The sequence below is a fragment of the Patagioenas fasciata genome, chromosome 3, assembly GCF_037038585.1.
Source record: "Patagioenas fasciata isolate bPatFas1 chromosome 3, bPatFas1.hap1, whole genome shotgun sequence".
NCBI classification, from domain to species: Eukaryota; Metazoa; Chordata; class Aves; order Columbiformes; family Columbidae; genus Patagioenas; species Patagioenas fasciata.
In genome coordinates this window covers 55,706,539-55,729,702 of record NC_092522.1, presented here as the reverse complement: position 1 = coordinate 55,729,702, position 23,164 = coordinate 55,706,539, and the positions used below count along the sequence as shown (strand labels likewise).

Sequence of the window (23,164 nt, the reverse complement as noted above, 5' to 3'; positions counted from 1 at the left end):
GAAGAAGCCCCGAAGATGAAAATGCCCAGTTGTCATCATTCGAGAGACTTCCTGGGTGATTCAGTGCAAATTAGTTAATTAGTCCTTGATCTGCTTAATCCAAACCACTGCATGAAGTCATTAATGTTTCCTACTTGTGAAGAGATAATAATAAAGTATCCAAAGTGGTGTGATGACTGAAATTGTGAACCTGTTGAGAATTGCAGATGATGGATAACAAACACTATAAACCCACCGATACCTACCACTGTCTAACCACTCTAACAAACCTATGGATACCTGTCAGTGTCTGACTGCCAGGCGGTGCGGAGCAGGAGGCTGGTTCGGTTGGGCAGGTGTGGCTTGTGCTTATGCCGCTTTGTTTCCGTTATACTGATAAACCTGTACAACCGACGTAGCGTTTGTGGTTAGAGGAGCACCGCTTGTTCTGGGCCTTCTTTCTGCCTTGCTGCTCTTGACTGAACAGACAGCTTCTCCGCTCCACCCCACCCCACATGTTCCTTCTGCAAGCTGGATTTTCAATGCCCAGTGATGAAAAAACACCCAATACTGGAAGCCCAGATTCTGGATGTAACTCAGTTGCTTTTCATAGAGCTCTTCCATGAACAGGACGAGAGATGTACCAACCCCCGTGACACAGCGCACGCTCGAGAGTCAGCACTGATGAAAATCGTCATTCTCACTGCTGGGTATCTGGCAGTAGTGCAGGGCCTGGGGATCCCAAAGCATTGCATTGCTTTCCCTAATGCAAGGAAATACTAAGTGGAAGAAAGGTCTTTCTTCTGTAGGCTGTGCTGACAGGATTAGTCATTCCACAGAGGTTACCCAAGACCACTATCAGGTAGCAATAACTTTGATCACTAAAAGCTGCAGTCAAGCTGATAAGTAGGAGCAGAGAGCTGATATATCCCATTTCAAATCTTTGTGTGTAAGCCCAAGGTCCTGATTTTTATAGTCTTGCTCTGAAAGCACCTACGAATTATTTCTCAAAAAGAAACACATTTCAGTTTAACCTCATAGCATTTCCTTTTTTTCTCATTTTTTCCTCTTTTTTTTTCCTTGTTTTAGAAGTAGCATCATTATGTTCTTTGAACTGCTGAGTGACAGCAGAAGGGTAATAGAATAATGAGACTGCACTCTACCTCAGAGAAGCAGGAGAATTTTTTTCCTGGTGCGTTTCAAACATGCCTCTCTCCAGAGCCATCCTCACTTAGCTGCTGATCAAAGCCTGAGTTTTCCCAGCTAGTTATTTAGATTGTAGGCGTCTCAGTGCAAGGCCTATAATTTTTATACCTGGGTCTTTAGGCACAATTCCATCAGGGGGAAAAAGACCTGCTACTCTTTAATATTCCATACATGCGTACACTTTAGGTCTCTCTAATTTTATATTCCAGTGATTGGCAGAATTAGAATTTTAAAATCAAACAACAGTGTCTCCACTGGGCTGTAGTTCTAAAGCCTACACTCACCTACAAATTTCTCGGTTGCTGCAGACCATTAATACCATGTGGATTATGTGGTACAGTTTACCTTTCTGTATAATGCAGAATAAATTAGGGAAAGAAAGGAAAAGTCCAGTAAGCCCCTAGACAACGTTAAGAAAGGAAAGGGGAATACAGAAAAAGAAACTGTGAAGAAATGGGCTGAGAAGACGTGGAGCCCTTGAACTTTGACTGAAGTAAATAAATACTTTATTCCTTAGTGCACGAGAACAATTCCATTGTGAGATTCTGAGCTCATCTTACCTTGTCTCCTTGTCTTTACTTTGTTCCTAGCAATTCTATTTTTAGAACACACTCATAATAGATAGGATTATGACATAACTAGGAATTTCATATATCTCATTACCTTGAGATTGACTGCTATAGTAATGTATGGGCCCACTCATCAATGTTTTGTCATGATTTCAGAAAACCGTTCCATATTCAGAAAGACATGAGATACCAAATGGATTGCTGTGTAAGCAGAGCACCTTTATTGTCCCTTTCTGCCTAGCCCATTGTGTTGTCACTCTCAGTTAAGAGACAGAGCAGGCTGTTACTCAGCAGACATTTTTTTCCAGCAGAAATTACATGTGAATTCAAATAAGAGCTCCTTGGTGCTTCAGTGCTGACGTACTGCACTAGCCAGTTAGTACAAGTCCTTTACTATTTTCATTATCTCTTCTCTGAGGAGAAAGATATATAAAAAGACATATTAAATAAACATTCTCTCTGTATGTTCCTCTTGAGAGGAAAATGACCAAGTTTTTCTAAAAGCTTGGATCGGCTTTATCTACAACTCTTCTGGCAGTACCTTTGAAAGGCTTGAGTACATTGGACAGACATATTTAGCTTGTTCCTTTTCCTTTCTTTTGCTGTAATCTAAGTGCTTTAGAGTTATCTTTTTTGTTAAACTGATAATCTGATACTAAATTATTCAAAATCAACCTTAGCATCATTTTTAGAGGTGGGACAGTATTTACTACCCTCAATTCCTTAGTTTGGGATCTGATTTTAACATTAGATTGTGTATTTTTATTCCAAGCTCAGAAGTCTTTATATGTAAGCTCTTTCATAGCTCCTCAAGGGTTTATAGCCCTGTTGTGGCAGGCACTGTAGCGTCTCTTAAGAAATTCAGGACTGTTTTGCCACATAGAGTTCACCACAGGTCAGGGAGCAGCAGCTACAGAAAGTGAGAGGGATGGACTGGGGCAGAGGGCAGGAGGCAATCGCAATGAATACAGGAGGCTGGAGTGCCAGATGCCCTCTGAGCAAAATGTGCATCTCATGCACTGCTGCAGGTCCACCTGCCTGCCTCTGCATCACTGTTCCCCATCCTTCTCTTTCTACTTAACCTAAAGAGAAATCAGTCTATTCCCTGTAGCATACTTCCATTTCTACAAGCTGGGGCCTGGATCTTCAGTAGATTCTCTCCACTGTATTTTTATCTCATTCGATTCGATTTAGCTATTGATTAGAACAGATTCAAAGGACTATTGTGTGCATAAAATACACTGGAATCTTGTATCTTAAGTCAGCAATTTTTCATAGCTCATTATAAAACCCCAGAAAATTGCACTGCATTAATAGAAATGCTGACATCCCTTTGGCTACAGTGACATTAATTGAAGAAACCATAATTTATCATCATTCTGAAGAATATAACCTGTAGAAGTACATTAAATAAGAGTGCATTAATGAACAATTATAGTAATCAATTTACCCTCCCAACATAACTCTCTTAACTGCAGTAGAGCATTGGAAAAAAAGAACACCATTAACAACAAAAATGCCTGTGCAAGACAGGAACCTTTGGCCAACAACATGAGGCAATCCCCTGCAAGGGCAGGTGTAAGCTGTTAGTCAAAGTCACCATAACACAAGTTGTCTTCTGTTCATTTATTTCACCTGTTTATTTATTTAGCCTGTCTATTTCTTTCTTTCACTCCTGGCTATTTTCTTCAGTGCCGTTCCATTCTCATTTGACTACCCTATGCTATACAGTGGCATAGGCTTGTTTAGTGGCTAGAAACATAAATACTTAATGCTTGTACAATTATAAAATAAGTACACTTTCTCAGCAAGTTTATTGGTTAGAAGATGAAACAAGATTCCTGTGTTAACACAACATAGAAACTTGAGTAACTTGCTTAATTTTAGAAACTTGCAGAAAGGAAAAAAAATCTTCCATCATAGGGGCATTATTTATTGAGTGAAATAATATGAAAATTTGGAAACACTTTAAAAATGAAAGCACTTAACAATCTACAAAAATAGTTATTGGCAGAAAGTATGGAATGGGTGTTTCTGTGTAGTCTTTATTTTAGGGGTAGGCAGTGGGAAAAGATGGAGTTTATTCCTACTAAACTTAAGAAGTAATTCCTTACTACATGTGACTCCTCCCGATACAGAATGAGTACAAAGCAACTTAAACACAAAAAAGAAATTAAACAAATACTTTTTTTCATAAACAATCATTATTTTTTTTACATTTGTTTGCCTCAGGTTAGATGAAACAATTAGTACATGTCACCATTTCTTTGCTGTTTCCTGATAAACGATCAACATGGATGCTTTGCACTTGACCTCTTAAGAAGTTCCCTAATTAGAAGCAGAATTTAAGGTTTTACATACAAGATTGCACAAGTGTTAATGAAATCCCTCTCTGCTGGAAAACATCATTCATTAATGTCTTTACTGGGATAATGGCACCCCCTGGGACACCAAAAGCACCAGCAAAAGCCTGTGCTATGGACAGCATACCTCATTTTCCCACCTACTGAACACTTTCCATCAGATTAAACCCCAATGTAGGTTAGACCTGGCAGCCTGTGGCTTTTGCTGCCTGAACCACATGAGGACACAGGTGGTTACCAAGACAGAAACAGGAACCAGGCTTGAAATGCTTTGGCACTGGTCCCTCCAGCTGCAAGAAGCTGTGGCCCAGAAGCTGCCCAGCAGTGCTCTCAGCACTCTCAGCAAACCCTCACACACTTGGCTTCCCCACCACAGGTAGGCAGCCCATGGCCATGAGAAGGCTTCACCAGGTGTTGCCACACCTGCCCCTACGAGAGCGCCCTCAGACCCTCTAGGAAGTTCCACTCTTAACTAACTCCATATGGGCTTGCAAGACTACTGTTAGCCTCCTATTTCCAAAACATGTAGAGTTTGGTTAATGTGCTGAAAGCCTAAATAACTTTAAATTAGTACCACCAAGTGGGCTTTTATTTCCTTGAAATGACAAGGATTTTGGCTTTTAACTAAAATAAATAAAGTCACTGTGATAACATTAGATCTGCACATTACAAATGTGTGTATAAATTTTTAATTCTGAGCAAATGAATAGACCTTTTTAGTAAAGGGAATGAATTATGTAAGTCAAGTTTTATACCCATCAAAGATTTTAGTCGCAACTTTGCTTTGCAGTGTCTGGTTTTCTGTGGCTATGCCTGTAAAACAGAAGGAGATGCTCTACAAGCTGTAGCATCTGACAAAATGCATGTGTAGATCTCTGCGCTGCCTAGGTCATCTCACGCCACACCGTTTCTCATTTTAGGAACATTCAGCCTGAATGAGGTCAGTTATTACCATGTACACTCAAAGCTGTTCCAAGTCATGGTTTAAAGCATCTTGACTGAAGCTTCTTGTCCCCATCCTGAGCTCCTCCTGAGCAGACAACAGCAGCGGTGCCCCCAGCGAGGCATGGGGCAGAGACCAGCTGCTTGCCCAGCCATGCCGCTCCCCATGCTGTCATCCCCTGTGTGAGCAGGAAACCTCGGCTGCCCTGTTAGGGCACAGCCCCCTGTCTGCTTTGCACAGCTGGGGCCAAGACTGAAGGCTGAACCTAGCGAGTGCTGTGAGTTTCCGAGAGGGATGAATACTCTAATTTTTCTTTTCTTTTTTAGTCACTGGGAGTGTCTGAAAGGAGCACAGGGATAAGATTTTCAGAAGCAATGGGGAGCCACGACACCCAGCACACTGGGCAGCATTGGCAGGGGCGAGACGAGCTTCACAGGCAGGCGCGACTGTGGACACTGCCCTTGCTCATCCCACACACGGCACGCTGGGGCCGTAGCTGTGCCTCACGGCCGCTGGAATTCTGTACCCAGTTCAAGGAAAAACACTTGGCTCAAAGTACACAGTTCTTCAGGGGATGAGAAATTTTCTGAGAGATGTTTGCCTGTTCTTCAAATTATTTTGTAGCTAGTTAAATAACTGCTGCGCTAGAAGGTCTGCAGGCAGTAATTATTGCTCCATTTTCTTCTATTAGGCAGTCCTGAACCAAGCCATGAAAATTGCTTTGAAATCACAGCAGACAAAGAGGAAATGTTTGGACATCATTTATTTTGGGATATTCCAAACCAAAGCTATCTTCCAAACCAAAAAAGAAGTCCAGCCCTGCCAAATCCTTAATCACTGAAATGAAGAAAGAGACCACAAAACTGAATGAAAAGATGATTGAAACAATTTTCCTACTCTGAAAAAGCCTTTTTTGGAGTTACTGTCAGAAGAAAATGAGAGAGCAGCAAAAACCCTTAATACATCACTGATGTTTCTAACTGGAAGTGACTCGCAGAGGCCAAGTGTTTGAAAAGGGAGCAATTCTGGAGTTTGTCCTTGCTGGAAAGTACTCATATGTCAACTTTGCATTTCAGAAAATAAAGCCTCACTAGCATGTTCAGAGAAATATCCAACCATGTGAGAGCAAGAATCTTCTTAAGAGTATCCACTATACTATGCCATTATAACATAATTGTAACATAATATCCGAGCATTTATGCTTCAAGCACTTATGGTCTCATCTTAGAAACATTTACCAGGTACAGGATGACACTTTATTTACAGCACAGAAGTACCCAAGGGCTCACTCTGGCAGGATCGGGTGCCATTGAGCTTGACAGCATGTAAACACAGAGCAACATAGTCCCTCAGCCACACAGCTTGTGTCTAGCCCAGGACAGAAGGTATATTTCAAAACTCTGTGAATAAGATCTGACAAATGCTGTAACTACTGTCAAAAGGACCAATATATATTTAAAACACAAATGTATCCAAGCTCTGGCAAATTCAGAGTTTAAATCTAGTCTGAAATATGATGCCATGAACAAGAAAAAAAAAAAAAGCAACTACAAACCAAATGGTATGATTGGGAAAGCTAGCTGGGAATGAAACTCTATTTTAGCAAATCCCATGGAACACTAGTTATGAAATATAGAATAATCTACCCTTGCCCTGAAATAGCAATCACCAGCTGGCAACTTTTTGTCAGCATGAGACCACAAACAGTCCTGACACGGGATGTGAAGGAGGGGAATGCAGTAGAAAACTGGTTTCAGTGACTAGACGACACGCTGCAAATGCTCACGAGGAAGTTTTGCAGAAGTTAGGAAATGCTAGAGCGCAGTTCCCAGCCAAGAGCCCTGCAGGCTCAACCTCCAACCCCTGCCCTTTGTTGCTGTGTTTGTTTGAAGCATTTGTAGGTATTAAACGCCCCAAGATGTTCCTTGGACTCTCTGGGTGGGATGCAATGAGCACACAGACATTCCATTTGAGCCATGGACCCACAATCCCAGGCAACCCTATGTCCTGTACCTCCTTGTGTTTCTGCCCTCCCGATGCAGTCAGTCCTGTCTCTCTCTAACCTCCTCAGCCACACTGGTGGTAGTGGCCAGGAGAGATGTTTTCAGACCTGTTTAGTCTATCACGTTCATTAACTTTTTCTTAAACAATCTTTAAATTCTTTCTTTTGTATTTTGAAGTGTGTCCTCCCTGTCATATGTGTGGTACTGAAGCCCACACAATACTGTTCAGTAGCATTTCTTTCATCAGGAACAGGGAGCAAAGCAAAACCTTGGCCATCTCCCAGTGCAGTGCTGAGCCCAAAGAGGCCTTATTTGCCAAAAAGGATCACCGAAACCCCAATCATATGTTCTTAATAAAACAGAGAAAACTCTTAAAATATCATAGGTATCACAGCAGGCTCTGAGATGTATATGTGAGATGTCCACAGTCCACCATGCTGACAAATGCTGAGGTAGATGTGCTGCAGGTGAGACTGCCTCCAGGAGTGTTTGTAACAAGGTCTGCAGGGAGCAGGAGCAGCTCTGAGATGACCACCTGGTTCAGCTGGAGAAACAGGTGAGCTCTAGGCATACAAGCAGCTTTTCACATCCTAACATTTCACTGTTTCCCTGTGCTCTGCTGCTTATCTCCATTTGTTATTTCTTAAGGGCTTTGGGGGGTTGTTTCAGTCCTGTGTTTCAGCAGTGGCCAGACCTCAGCTGCCAAAGAATGTGATGCCTCCATCCTACAGTTACACCAAGAGTCATGAACAATAAGAATGAGAACGCGTGTATCTCTCTTACAACTGCGGATCAGGGAGGTTTTTTGTCCTATTTCTTCTTTATACCACATAGGACACAAATCATAACTACAGCAGGTCAAAAATAAAAACCAGACATTTAAAGATCACAAATCTTAACTCAGATGCCATTAAAATAATCTGCCTACTTCGAACAATAGATGATTCATTTGTGAAAACTGATGACTTATTTATAAAGATGCAAAGTGCAAAGCTGCACCCAGATCTCAGAGTAAGAGGGTGAAAGCATCAGCGTGTTATGAAACCCTCTGCTGACACCAGCAGAAGACAAAGTATGTGGCAGAGGGAGAAACACAACAGGCAGAACATCCCAAGCCTTAGAACACAACGGGTAAGGGCTTCCTCAGACTCCTCCATTTCTGTCAGAAATAAACCACTTAGATAGCTCTTTTTAAAATAGCTGTTGGCCTCATTTGTAACATTATCAACTGCCACAAATCTTCCAAAGGCCCTTTCTCCATTTCGCTACGTCTTTTTCCCACGAAAGCCTGAGCCTGGATTTGTTTTTAGGAACAGCAACAAATAAACAGAGGCAGGGTAACACTAGCAACGGGAAAGAAACGTTACTAAATTTGAATACGAAAAATGAAGGAAAGGAAAACCTTTACAACAATGTCTGAGGAAACCCGCATATCCTAGGAATGATCCAGAAACCCTGTTAATCTGAGGATTGCTTTTCACCTTTCAGATATGTTTTCAAATTCAGCCAAAGCTGTCACTAATAATTAATGTAATACTAATTTTGGGGTGTTCTCACATATATACATTCAAGATTACACCATTCAATCACAAAATTTATAACTAAACAACACAACTCTATTTGTAGAGTATTTTCATGGGTGGTGAAGTGATTCAGCTCTCTCTGCATTCTTCTTACAGAGCCTCCTCTCTAGACACTAGCCATGCTCAGCTTGGTTGCAGTGAGAAGGGTGCAGTGAGAAAGTAACAACCAGGATCCCTGATTCACCAACCTGAGCCTCACAGCAACAGAAGCATCTCTGCATCCATCCCAGAGGCAGAGTGGGATGGCACCAGACCATGCCCTGGCCTTACTAGGTTTGACCTCAGCCCATCGCTAGAGTCTTTACCAGAGTTAAGTCTCTGCTTCTTCTTCCTTAGCAGAAGTTTTCCATCAACTGTTTCAGCTGGAAACCGTCCACCTTGCTGCACCAGGAGAGGCTGAAAGCAGTTAGGGAGAGCGAGCCTCAAACACTATGTAAGAATTTACATTTGCCAGATGCCCCCGTAACTCTGCCAGTCTCCCTCAGCTGCTGGGTACCAGGTCTCAGAGCCAGCAGCAGAGCCAGACCCTCGCTCCCCCATCAGAGAGACAAACCAGCTAAAGGAGTTATTCCTCTCAGCACCCATAGCTCTGCTAAGAAGTTTCCAGCCCTCACAGACTGGCACAAAGAGGCTTTTCACGGAGGTCCAGGTTGCCTCCAGAGCCTGTCCCTTCTTTATTTATAGGATGGCTCTTAGGTTTAGTCTGGTGAGGTATGCAGATTGCCAGAGGGCTCTGGGGGAAGAATTCTGTCAAGGAATGTATGTTGCAATGCATCCCCAAAAGGGTCTGCTTTCTGATTCATTTAATCTTCCCTGGAAATTAACTTCACAGCCCCGACTCCTTGGACTGTGTATGCTTTATCTTCAGGCAATATTTGTCTTTTACAGTCTTTGTGATTCACTTTGTTCCAGAAGAGCACAACTACTTTGGATTTGTAGAGCTAAAGACAAGACAACTTGCAGAGCCAAAGCGGTACCTGACCAAGCAGTTCTGATAGGGCTGAGCCAGAGGGTCACTGCCAGCTGGAGAGAAACTTTCCCTTCTCACTTGTGTGTTCTTCCTGGGTCTGTTTCTCCAGCACTGCTGTTCAGCTGACCCCAAAGCAGACTGCTTCAGCACTAAGGGGAGCAGTGGGAGAGTGATGACAAGGGCAAAGTAAAAGCATTGCCCCTTTTAGCTACCAGTGCATCTACTCAAGCATAAAACTGCACTACAGAAGAAGTATGATGAGAATAAGAGCCCAAAGCAGATGGCTAAATGGATCCAGGCAACAAAACCAGTGGTGGTGACTGCAAACTGCTCATCTTTGCATATTGTTTTCAGACACAGGAAAAGGATTTAGTACTGTACACATTGGTATCCAGTCCTATTTAGCTGCACGGGAAGAGGTGACATATGGGGCTGATGAGACACCTATAGGCACTCAAGGCAGCTCAGGTGGCACCACATGGCTACCTTTAGGCAGCAGAATCCCACTCAGAGATTCAGATACCAACCTAGAGCTATCAAACACCCAGACTACCCCAGGACAGCAAAGTTCTCTTTCAAACAGGGGAAGGGCCACTGCCCTGATCCATCTAGTGGAAGCTGTATGCAAGGGGAGAGACTGATAACAAGCTCTTAGTTTTCTTACCTATATTGCACTGGTTTATCTCTAATTCTACAGAGACAGCAGATACCTGTTGTTTCTTTGAACTGGAACAGGCCTTCTCTCTCTTTCCCTATGTTTCTTTAGGCAATGGGGCTGCCTACTCACAGTAGTATTATCTGACCCCACTTCTACATATTTCCAAAGGAATTAATGTAGTCAGACTCCCCAAGAGGTGGAGATATCAAATGAATAAGATCACACTGAATCCATGTCATGCAACTCCATTAACCACAACTGGTTCACAAAAGGAGAGCACCAGATTTAAGCAAAATCAATAATGGAATATTTACAGCACAGAGCATATAAAGGTATTTGAAATAATAATGTCAGTGGGATGGTCTAATGATAGAAACGGAACAAGATCTGAAGAAGCATGAAATAAATTTTATTGGACCAACTGATACACTTAGGAAAGGTAGGCAAGTTTTCAGGCACAAAAAATCAGGAAGCAGTTGTTTTCATGACAGGACGGCATCTGGTATAAAACGCTAGCAGCAGCAGTATGGAAATAAGGGGGGAAAGCATTACAGAAGAACTTATCCAAATATTCTCATCAAATAAAAAAAAAATCCTGCATTATCATGATGGGATAACTTAGGACACTTCTGGAATTTTGCGATTCATGCATATGCACGATTAAATCTACACTTTTTAAAAAGAGTCCTGCTATCATGCTAGGATGAATTGCTAGGATGGTTTCCAGTTTAAAATTATAGTGCAGCTAGAAAGAACTGCAGTACTAACAAGATTTCATTTCAGTGAAATTGCCATTAATGTTTCACCTAATGTAAGCCAATTTTCTCTTTCACTTAGGCAAATGAATCCTTTCACACTTCATATTTTATGTGATTGCACTAACAGGATTCTATACCAGCCATTCACAGCAAATTAGCAATGTGTTTCTTTTGTACAAGACCGAACACCTGCCTTTTTAACAATTATTGTATTTTTGTGAAGAGTAAAATAAAGTTAAATAGTAACTTGGTTGAAAGAAATAAGTTTAAATCAGAGACATGGTAACATATAGTTCCACTGCTTATCTTGTTCACAGATTAGAAGTCACTCTTAGACTGAGGTTAGTTTGGGTGGGACAGTGTTACACGTGTTTGAGCCACGAGAACAGCATTCTTCATAGAGCTGTTTGCCACTAACACAGTGGGTGGGATTCCCCAAGGAAACTATCAAGTAGTGTTACTGTATGTTAAAATAATTTCAGTTTAAAGCCACAAAAGCTATAAACATTGATAGGACTCTGCCTGAAGAACTGAAGTGCTCAAGAAGCAATTGTTTCAATGACTAAATCTTCACAGCAGCACGTATCAAATGTTCACATAATCAGTACAAAAAGTGCAAAAGGTTTTACCCCAAGTAGAAAACAAAAATAAAGGTACGCTGATGACTGCCAACAACTGCCATGAAAGGTAATTATACAATTACATTCTGACTGTCCTCTCCACAGAGATAGTAGGGTTTTACCATACTCCTCCCTACTTATCTTTAGAGATTGGACATGCATGGAATTCAAAATGGTTTTATCTAGAAGTGCCAAATCCCTTAAAATACCAGACCTTTGATCTCACTGACCCAAAGTGACAACAGAACTTAAGAGACAAAGCTAAATTATGCATTAGTCATTAACCACGGTACACTTGCAATAACAAATGTATAAAAGTATTGCAGCTCTGAATGATTCAAAAAATTATGCAAATGTGAGGCTTGGTTTGACAGCCGAAACATATGGAATCAAGTTTTTTCAAAAATAGCAATTTAAATTCCTGTTAAAATAAAAACACGCAAGGAAGTTTTGTTTTATCATACCTATAGCAGTTAGTAATTACGAAGTTAGAAAAAGTGCTGTGCATCTGTGTTTAAAATGCCATTTCTGGATATTATTTAGTCTAACCTTTTAGATTTTCTTGAGAAAAATTTCCCTGCAAATACAGTAAGAGAGTTGGAGAGTTGGAGAGTATATGCAAAAACAGCATTTGATCTCCACAGCTTCGGCACATGTGCTTAGGCATTGTCCTTGACAATCAGGCGTATGAGAACTGGATACACGTGGGTGGCACATGCTGCAACACCGCCCTTTCTGCAGGCATTTGCTTCTGTGATTTCCAGCTCCACCTGTCTCCAACTGCTAGGAGGGCAAATCCCTTCTCCTTGGCACGGCGTTTCAGGATCAGGGCAAGGGCTGTGATGAAGAAATTGGAGGCACAAGGCATCAGAAATGGCAGGATCAATTGCATCACAATGCCCTTGATCCAAAGGCAGAGGGCTCTGGTATTCAGCAAACTTTAAGCTGCCGGTCATCTACCAGAAGCCACCAACACTCAGTGAGTGAGATGATTTTTCAGTAAAATAAAGGAGGAGGAGGGCTGCATGCCAGGAACAGATATTCCTGTGGGAAAACAGCAGATCTGAAAACCTGGGACAGCTATATTTAAGGGCAAACTGATAGGGCTCAGAGCCTGGGTGAACACGAGACAACATCCATGAGTCACAAGAGAAAATAGACAACCTCTCAGAAACAGTTCCACTTTTAGTTGAGTCTGACTGGTTTGCTATAGCCCCAGGGCTGCTCTCTAGCTCTGCCTAATGTGGGACGTGCCTAAAGCTCTGCACAATTCCCAGACTTCGTGCCAACAGACTTCACACATAGGTAGCCTTCAGACCCCTGACGTGTGGCCATGCAACCCTAAATCACAGGTGACATTGCCAGCATCACCTTCCCACACTCTGCCACTTTCTCCTGTGAAGTAACTAGAAACCATAAACTAGTCAACAAGGCTAGAGGCTTGACAGTGATCCCTGCTCGTGACTAGACCCCACCTGCTTGCCCTTACCCCCAGCTTTCTAGGGCTGACCAGATTGACCATGAAACTGCTGGACTGTCAGAAGCTCCTTTGAACTCCTGCAGCTGAGGACATCTACCAGCCAGCAGTCAGGTGGCCTTTGGAACAAACAAAAAAACAACAGGCAGAGGAACATGAAAAAAGAAATGCAAGACATGCCAATGAAAACATCATTTAAACAGGTGAATTCTCCCTGACTTGGATGAGAGAAAAAAAAAAAAAAAAAAGCGAGAAGCCAATATAAAGCACATTATGGCTTTAGTCCTACCTAGTCCACTAGCCTGCCTGGAAAGCTCTCCCCAGACACCGCAGCTAAACCATGGCATTTGTTTCCTGATGCAAACTCCTGCTAGAAACACACTTTTGCCACCTAGCAGAGAAACAGCAGACAATTTAGTAATCGAACAATCCAGAAGTGAAACTCCTAAAGCATGCAGCCAGCCACACCACCCAGCCTGCCTGCCCCTGCTCAGCTCTGGTCTCCTTTTTATATATTAATAGAAAGTGGTTGTACCTGTGAAGACAGTAGCATTGCTAACTATAAGCCACTTGATTCCTTTCAGAAGTTGTCTCTCTATCAATCGGCTAAATTTGGGGTTTAGTAAAAAGTACCAGAAAGGACAAATCAAACCTTTGAAAGGCAAAGAAAGCAGCAAGGAAGGATTCCCTCTCAGAAGTGGTGCAGGACACAGATTTGTTTCCCCATTCAGAGCTTGACCCTTCCTGCCCTTGGCCAGCCGACCCTGATTTTCATTCACCCTGGGAGGGCAGCAGTGGGCCCTGCTCTTGCTGGGGGCTGAGCACCGCTGGCCCCCACCCACTGCTTCCCAGGCACATCGGGCTGCGCTGCAGCAGGAGACTCTCACCAGGCTTTCAAACAGCAGTTGGTATTTCAGAGCTTCTGCCCATGCACAGCACAGCACCGCCCTGCCACAACCAACCTGTTTTCCTCCAACTGCTGTTATTCTTCCCCCTGTCCCCATTGTGCTCACAGAAATGAACTCCCTGCCGCAGGTTCTACGTGCACACAGCACAGAACAGAAGAGGCGATGGAAAGTGCTGTGATGCCACTTTGAAGGACCCAGTCCAGGCCCAGTGGCTTGTGTAGGCACCCCCAGAACCCACAGTCCAGTGGGGCCACCCCAGGAAGGGGCCCTGGTTCCTCTACACCAGGCTCTGGCAACAGTGCTGTTTCACTGCCCCTGCACAGCTGTCACTCAAAAAAATCCAAGCCCTGGAGCAACGCAGTGCTGTCACAGCCAGTCCTGACTGGGAGGCTGGGCACAGGTCAGTCACGTTTCTGGGCTCATTTTAGTTTGCAATAGCGACTCATAAAATGATACTGCCACTTGGCAAAACACATGAGAAGAAACCAATGTGAAATAATGTTTCACTCCTGAAGCAGTTTATCATTAAAAAGTCATCAAATTGAATCTACAATCTATCTGAATAACTGAGAAATACAAGTTTCTCTTACAGCTAGATATAAGGTCAGTCATATTCCTAAATGGCATCTGTTTAGGCAGTATAGTTACGCTTGATGAGAAGCACTCCTTTTAAAAAAGTTTTTCTGTTACTGGTAAAGTTAATCTTGGGATGGCTCTCTTTCAAATCCATTTCATAATATTTATCCTGGAAATAAACAAGGTATTCCCCAAATATTTGTACTAGAATTTGTTATCCTTGAATCTTTTTTTCAAATAAAGACTCAAATATAGAATGCAGCACTCACATGAAACATTACGCATTTTTTGTAAAATGCAGAAAAAAGGATCCAAGTGTTTTTCAAAAATAAATCATCCAATTCAACATTGTTAATGCAAACTGGGCCTTTATTTTCCAGCCAGTCAAGAGTTAACAGTTGTATTTCATTTATCACTTAAATAAAGTTATGCCCAGGCTAGTTTTTGTAGATCTAATATTCCCTAAAGAATACTCCATAATTTAAAGGATTTGGTGGCACAGGAGAAGGGCTTTTCAAAACGTTTACGGCCTATATCTTTTCTTCTGTGGAGGCTAACTGCTTATGCATAATTTCATTTTATCCACGTAGATTTATGTCCCTTCCCATCACATAATATTAAGAAGCGTCTTACAATGTTCTTGTGAGACAGGAAAAATATCATAGTCCGGCCATTGCACTAGAAACCCTGCAGCATGCTGTACTCTTTACAGGCTTAAATGGAATTTTTCCTGAACTGCTTTATTTTCAATTACATTTTGTACTGGTTTGAAGATCAATAGAGGGAGGTGACTCTGGGGCACAGTAATTTCAAGTGTATAACTCTTGTGCAGATGCTACAACTTTAATTATACAAGCAGGCTTCCATGCCTGTCCAAAACTTCAGTGATAAACAATCTCCTTACACAGTGGCATCAACAGGATCGAGATCCATGAATTTATGTGCATAAACATTGGCTGCAGCAGTAGAACTAATTGGGTATATATTCAGAAGTGCATCCCATATGGATACCTTGCTAAGGGAAGACACTACCTTGTTAAGAATTAACTAAATTATATTGTTTTATATGTGTTTTCACACAGATGAAATACAAGCCTTTAAATTGCTTTCTCTGACTCCATTTTTCTTTCATTGAATGTATATAATGAGCTAAAAAAGAAGACTAAAAATACAGTCATTTTTTCTAACTCGATTTTTACGGTTGCCAAAGTAATGACCTATGGACCGCAGCAGGTCACTGTAAATGTTAATACAGAGTTGGTCAGGGACAGTAATTCAGAAAGATGGTACCTGACATACTGGTTAGCAGGTAAGTAGCAACTGGCAACTTCTCGGTCAGTTCCAACAGCTCCCTCCAGAGATACCATCTCTGAGGTTTTGCCTGCAAAGGTAGTTGAACTGCTTTAATTACACCAGAATATATTTACTAACTGGAAAGCAGTCATGCCAATACTGTTAATGACAAACAGTACATAAAAGGAAACCATGTACAATGCAAAGTGTACACATCCTACTTTGACAGTTAAGATTACCTCGGTATAATAACTTCTGTTAAATTAATAAAAATATTCTGACATATCTAACACAAGAATCTAGGCCCATTCCTGGCTATGGAAACAAGTCTGCCAAAGACTTCTAGGGGAATGTGAGGCGTTGTCACTAACTCTGGTTCAAAAAGACCCATAAGGGCTCCTCTCAAAGGGTATAAGTATCAACATGCACCTTAAGATTTCCTGACACATTCTCTGCAGAGCCCAACCTAAAACAGGAGGACTCTAAAATTCTACTGAAACCCCTCCCTTGAGAAAATTTACCAAGAACAGTAACAGAAACAGGCATAGAAAAAGAATTTCTAACTCTAACAACTGCTAGAGCATTCCAATGACAACTGAGATGCCCAATCCCACCCCATTCTTATATTTCATAACAGTCTCAAGTCTGTTAATACATCATCTAGATATAGTCACCTTACCTTTGACATACAGGTAATTTTTCTTGTTTTGATGGCTGACCTCCCTAACAATTTTGGAAAGAGCAGAAACCTTAACTCATCCACAATGTCTCTCTTTACTGTCTATTGGGAGGTATTAACTGTTTTCTCCTCTTAAAGAGATTTGACTCATGCATTCACACAATACAATTCTTATCCTACTTGATAATTCTTTTTTGTAGAAAAATATTTTGTTCTGAGGGGCTGGGCAGACAGAGACATCACTAAAACTGGATACAGTTCCTTTAAGTATTCTTCTTCACTGATATGTCAAATAACTTTTGAGGCAGGTCACCCAAATGAATGCGGTACAACAGGTTGGGCATGTCTCAGTCTGTCTTCAGTCACAGAACACTATAGAATTTGTTAACCGGCACAGATATAACCTGCCCTGTCATAGTGCTATCAAAATACAGACTGTGGAAACTATGGCTACTAATCTAGCTAGATAAAATACAAAACTACATTTAGCCAAGAAATCAGCTAACAGCAAAGCATCCTGAAAAAAAAAAAAAAAAATTAAAAATCAAAATATTATTATAAAAGATAGAACTCATAGTAATTAAATAAATCAATTATTTCTGGTCTGGATATAAGAAAAAAAGGATTCAGAAAGCATTACATAAATGGGATTTCTGAACTATGTTGACTCCAATTCCTCATTTAGAGGCAGCCACTGGATCTAGGACAAGGAATAATTAGCCAGTAAGTGAAAATTGTTCAGGAAGGAGACTACTCACAACCATGTAAACACAGGAATAAGAAATTTTACCTGTAGTTATTGGATTGCTAGACAATAGCAGTGCATGAAGGTGAGTGCTATCAGTTGCATTACCTTCCCTCAACTCAAGAGACACATCATTTGTTAATGCTATAGCTCACAGACCATTTTAAAGGAAAATTCAGTTCAATTTACAGTAGTCTAACCTCCAGATCATGAAGTTTAATCATGATACTGGAATGGTCTTCTAATCAGTAATGTTCTAATAGGACTCTGGCTTTACCTAAGCTCAGGCCAGACACAAGTGCTCATGTCTTAGAGGAAACTAACTGTACATATTTATAAAAAAATATTGCACTCCCCTGGTCGTTATTTGGACAAAAAAAGTTTGAAGAATTGCTTTCCATATCTAAAATGAAGCACCTACTTAGATCTTTGCAGGGTTTTGTTATTCTCTCAATAGAGCTCTCAGTAAAATGCACGTGGCAGCAAACCCATGTATCCATTGGGCATCCTCGTATGTGTTGTGGCATTTGCAGTTCATTTTATCTCAGGATGTTTAAGAAGAAAATGCTAGGCACAGAGAAAACATACAATCATGTAAGATTTACAAGCAGACAGATCTGCAAGTTTAAGATAAGCTTAAACACAAGAAAATGCCTTAACTGTGAGAAAACACTTATTTTTAATGCATGAGAAAAGCTTCTTTTACTGCAAGGGCGGTAAAACACAGGAGTCAGTTGCACAGAGAAGCTGTGGAGTCTTTGGCCTTGGAGACATTCAAAACTCAACTGCTCCGGTTGATCCTTTTCTGAGCTGGGGGTGGACTAGATATTCTCCAGAGGAGCCTTCCAGCCTGTGCCATTCTGTGATGAATAAAACCAGTTAGTGGACCTGTATTTTCTACGTTAGGGAGCCCAAAACATGTAAGAAATTATCTCCAATTCCTCATTTCTTCAGAGAAAAATCCTTCTAATGAGATAATCTCAACAATTAGATCCAAGGAAGATGAAATTAATTTGTTTGTTTGTTACACATTACTTGACAATCAAAGACCAAAGTATGCAAAAGGAAAGTAGTGGGAATGTGCAGTACAGCCAGGGCAGGGGAAGAACACTGTTTCTGCCTCTTTCAGCAGCAGCAGCTAACTGCTAGACCAGCTGGATCTCTTTCTTGCTATGCACATAAAAAGCAAAAGGTAGGAGTGTGTCAGAAAACAGCAACAGAGATATAAGATAGGACAAGTGAAACTGAAATACATATGCACATCAATCATTAAACATGGATTAGCTGGAAAACACAACTCATTAACGCAGGCCATACTTCCCACCAGTGATTCTTCTCTCATACAAAAAGGTTTGCAATGCATGATGAAATAGCAAGAGACAAGTGTCAGAAATCCACCAAGTCACATGGTCAGGGCATTCCCTGTTGCCAAGAGTTGCATGAACCACTTCAGCAAACACTTAAAAACGAGGTAGATGCAGATCTGAAGGAAAGATCCTGTAGCACTTCCAACCCAGAAAGAAGGGTAGATGGTGAAGGAGAAGCAGCAATCAAGAAAAATGAAGGAATCTGGAAAGTGCATTCTTCTCCTAAAATCATTAGCAAAAGGAAGGCATTTCTGTAATCACGTATTTTAGAAGACCATCTCCAGAACAGTGTACATATTTTCTGTGATCTTCAGACAAAAGCTCCTCCCCAGCAGGAAGAATCAATTCATCCAGGTAAGTTTAACCCAACCAAAAAATGCCAGAAAAAATGGCATTTAACCCCATGTCCCAAGATCCCAGAGATCTCAGATGCAACATTCTGCATTATGCTGCCTTCATTTTAGGGCATTCAGGGCCCCTCACTTAGGAGGTGCTCTGGTGAACCTTGCTGCTGTAATGCTAAATTACTATTTGTCCGCTCTGTCCTTATTCCAGAGGCTACTGCCACCATAGCAAAGCCAGCACAAGTGAAAATGTTCCCAACTGGAGGTGATCTAGTGCAAAGACCAGTCTTTTAACACTTTCAGAAATATCCTTCAGTAATAATGCTGTGCTGATGTAAAGTGCCACCACCTACATATGTTTCTCCTGATGAGAACTAGCAAAAGGGAACACACACCCACAGCCCTACACTCCACGCCCCTGCTGTGCTAAGGCATGGCATAGCATGGCATTCCGTCTTCTTGAACACTGACAGGCTTGCGGCCGTGACACCCCCCTGGGGAGCCTGTTCCAGTGCTCCACCACCCTCTGGGTGAAGAAACTTTGCCTCATGTCCAACCTCCATGAGGGGTCTCAAAGGAGACGCACCTCAGCAGCCCACACAGCCCCTCCACCAACAGCCCTTTCTTTCCTCACAGCCACCTGCAAGCAGGCTCCCTTCATGCAGACTCCCCGCACCCGGACACCTTCACCACCTACCCCCACAGACCTCAACCAAGGCCGCCCCACACCCGCTCTCTCATCCGCCCACAGCGCCGGCCCGGCCGTTACCACGGCAACGCCACCCGCCCTCTCCCCGCCCCCTCAGCCCACTGGCCAACCCACAAGGAACGGACTGCACCACCGGCCAGTCTGGGAGCGGCAGGCGGGCACTTGGTGCACGAACCAGCCAATACGCCGCCGGGGCCGTGCGGAGTGGGGCGGGGTCGGGCCGGGTTCCCGCCTGGCCCGCGGCTGCTGCTGAGTCTCCGCTGGGCGGGGGCGGTGGTCGTGACCGTGGACGTCCCGGGAGCTCCGGAGTGCCGGGAGCCAAGTCAGGGGGTCTCTGGGGGTCCCTGGGCACTGTGGGGCTCCGGAGTACAGGCGGGATCCCGTTCTCAGGAATAAACACCTGGGAGAAGCTGAGAATTGTCCCCCTCGGAGCTGCAGGAGGAGAAAGAAGCCCTGAGAAGCTGCAGGAAACATAACCCAGCTCTGTTTTCCTTCTGACAGAGGAATTGTCAAAGAAACCGTTGACCTTCACAGAGCGGTTCCCTGAGATCATGGCGAAGACCGCGTCCTCAGGTAGCTGAGAGGGTCTCTTGCCTGGCTCCCAGCCACTGTGAATAACATGCCGCGACTCCTGTCATGTCTGTGTGGATCGGTGGGGAACACCTGCCCTGAGACAAGGTGCAGAGCAGCAGGCGACATCACTTTGTCGTGCTGGCTTTGTTCTGGGTATCAAGCCTTTGCTATCTATTGATGAGAAAACAAAAAAGCGCATGTTTGTCAGACTGGATAGAGTAATGCCATTGGAATTTGTCAGTCTGCAGGGGGCCTTGACAGAGAATTTGAGAGACTGGTCGTGCTATTTCCACTTTTTTTTTTTTTTTTCCCTAAAAGCAGAATTATCATAGTAAAATTATTGGCAGGCCATGACTCCCTCCTGCTCAGGGAGCTCCAGAGGGTGCTTGACTTTCTGACATACACTTGTAAATTGTACTTCTTGTAACACACACTGGTGGTGCTGCTCCTGCAGCACTTAAACAGCTGGTGAAAATTGTCCTCGTTTCAGCAGCTGATAATCAGCCCCTCTCTTTGGGGCAAGACATCTAGCTGACGGAGACTGAGAAAGAACTGAGATTCCATGCTTGTGCCTGACCATCTTCTTTCCCTCTTCTATTAGGAGGGAAGAGATGAAGTAAAAGCAATAAGCTGATCAAAATGTGAACATTTTGGTGATCTTATGACAGTAGGTGCTTCACATACTTGAAAATTAGATACAAACAGTATCTCTGCAATGCGCACTGGCCAGAGATTCTTGTACCAGGATGTTTTATCCTTTCCTCACAGCCAGTTACAGTTGTCAAGCACTGGGTGTAGCCAGTTAGTGTAGATTCTAATCCTGCTGTCACAGCTGTCACTGAGATCATGCGCTGTCGACCTGGTGTGAGGCAGGCATGATGTTTACAGTTTTCTTCCCAAATTATGTGGCTTAATTCTGAGCGTCTTAAATCAAGAAAGTGTGCATTATGGTTCCGATTGTGTTTATTAGCGTCAGCCTAAAGCTGTTCAGTATATTGTCCAAAAGGTATAGGATTTGTCTTGTCTATTATTTAAAGTGTACCGTATCGTGTATTGCTGTTCACATGGATGTTTTCCTGCAGGTGCTTAAAGAATCTCGCATCAGGGATTTGTTACAATTCCATTTTATTTTTCAGCAAAACTCGATGGATGTAATGAGTACTGCTAAGTATGTAGTGCAGTAGGATATAACTACTGTAAGACTATCCTGTTTGATTGGAAGGGAAAGGTCTCTTTAACAGAGCCACCTACCAGGTTCTCTAGGTATCAAATACAGCAAAGTGTACAATGACCATTTCGCTAAATATTGCAATCTATGTGTTCTCCATCAGAACTGGTGCTTTCTTCATTATGGTAATACAAAAGTTCTTAACCTGTCCTAAATCTATCCATGTTTCACAATAAAATCAGGAATTGTACCGCAGTGTCCTAGAATGTGCTTTTGCATCTTGCTAGCGGGGGTCTAAACACACAGTGGGACGTGTAACACACAGAAACTCTGCCAAAATACTCTGCAGAAAATACTTTGCAAGAGCTGGTTCAATCCCTGGATTTTTACTCTACAGAAATAAACAAAGTTGCTCCTGGTTGGCCGAACTGTGTTGGTTGTAATGGTTTGTATTTGGATGAACAAAGATGTGTTTGAGCCTAGTGGTAATAGTTGAAAATTCACAGCCCAACACTGCACTTATTTTTGTACAAACTGCCTAGCAGTTGGAAGCTGAGCAAGATCTGCACTGAGATCTGTCTGCTGAGGCACTGGAATCTCTCCACTGAGGCTCACGGCTTGGAAAAGAAGAGCCTGGAAGAGAGTTTCCAACTGCTGGCGAGTGCTGGAGTGGTGATCAGCTTCAGAATGGGAGGAGACTTTGGAAAGAAGAGATGGCAAGGGGGCATCCGTGGATGGAACGGAAGAAGAGAGGGAAGAACACGATCTGGCCCAAGGCCTTGAACTGTATGAGCGTTCCTGCATGGGATGTCATTTCTCATTAAATCCCCTGACTAAAGCCTGTGACCAAGTGTTGTTGCTCCTTCTTTCAGTGTGATTGCTGTGATGTGGTCCAGAATCTTAGAAGTTCTTTTTGGGGGGGCTTTCTTGACCTTCTCATGTGCTCAGTATTGATGGGAACATGATGGTACCTGGGGCTAAAGGGAGGAAGTGGGTGAAAGGGTGCAGAGTGTCCCATGTTGGAGTGGGGTTGTCACCTCTTCACAAGAGGCTGAAAAGAACCAATCCCTTTAGTATCTTTCAGAAAAGACTGGGATGGCTAGCCCTGTGGTCCTGCCCGATAGCCCTGGCCTTTGGTTCCACTCCTTTCCCCATAACCCTGTACCTGCTGTGGCCCCAAGCCTGCCGCAAAGCCCGGCCCTGTGGCCCTGCCCCTGCCGTCAAGCTCTGTCCTGTGGCCACGGCCAGTGCTGCTGCTACTGCCCTGCTGCTACTGCCCTGCGGCTCTGCGCCTGCCACACCCCCTGCCCTGCGACCACGCCCCCGCCACACTGAGGCTCCACCGTTGGGCTCTCTGGATTTGGCCTCTGAGCTGTGCGGGATGGCACGGCATGGCACGGCGTCTTCTTGAACACTATCAGGCTTGCGGCCGTGACACCCCCCTGGGGAGCCTGTTCCAGTGCTCCAACACCCTCTGGGTGAAGAAACTTTGCCTCATATCCAATCTCCATGAGGGGTCTCAGAGGAGACCCACCCCAGCAGCCCACACACCCCCTCCCGACACAGCCCCTCCACCAACAGCCCTTTCTTTCCTCACAGCCACCTGCAAGCAGGCTCCCTTCATGCAGACTCCTCGCACCCTGACACCTTCACCCACCCCCACGGGCCTCAGC

At 43.2% G+C, this 23,164-nt stretch overlaps 1 long non-coding RNA gene across 2 annotated transcripts; it reads right to left on the bottom strand.

Moving 5' to 3' along the window:
* Positions 1-10,662: 10,662 nt before the first annotated feature.
* LOC136100481 (uncharacterized) lies at positions 10,663-19,828 on the bottom strand. 2 transcript variants are annotated; one of them, XR_011738342.1, is made up of 5 exons: positions 19,749-19,828; positions 17,752-17,897; positions 16,586-17,102; positions 15,904-15,994; positions 10,663-12,489 (listed from the first exon to the last, which is right to left on the bottom strand). It is a non-coding gene; the product is annotated as an uncharacterized lncRNA (long non-coding RNA). The 2 variants fall into 2 exon arrangements; XR_011738341.1 differs by lacking the exon at positions 19,749-19,828 and having other exon boundaries at positions 17,752-18,894.
* Positions 19,829-23,164: the final 3,336 nt, after the last annotated feature.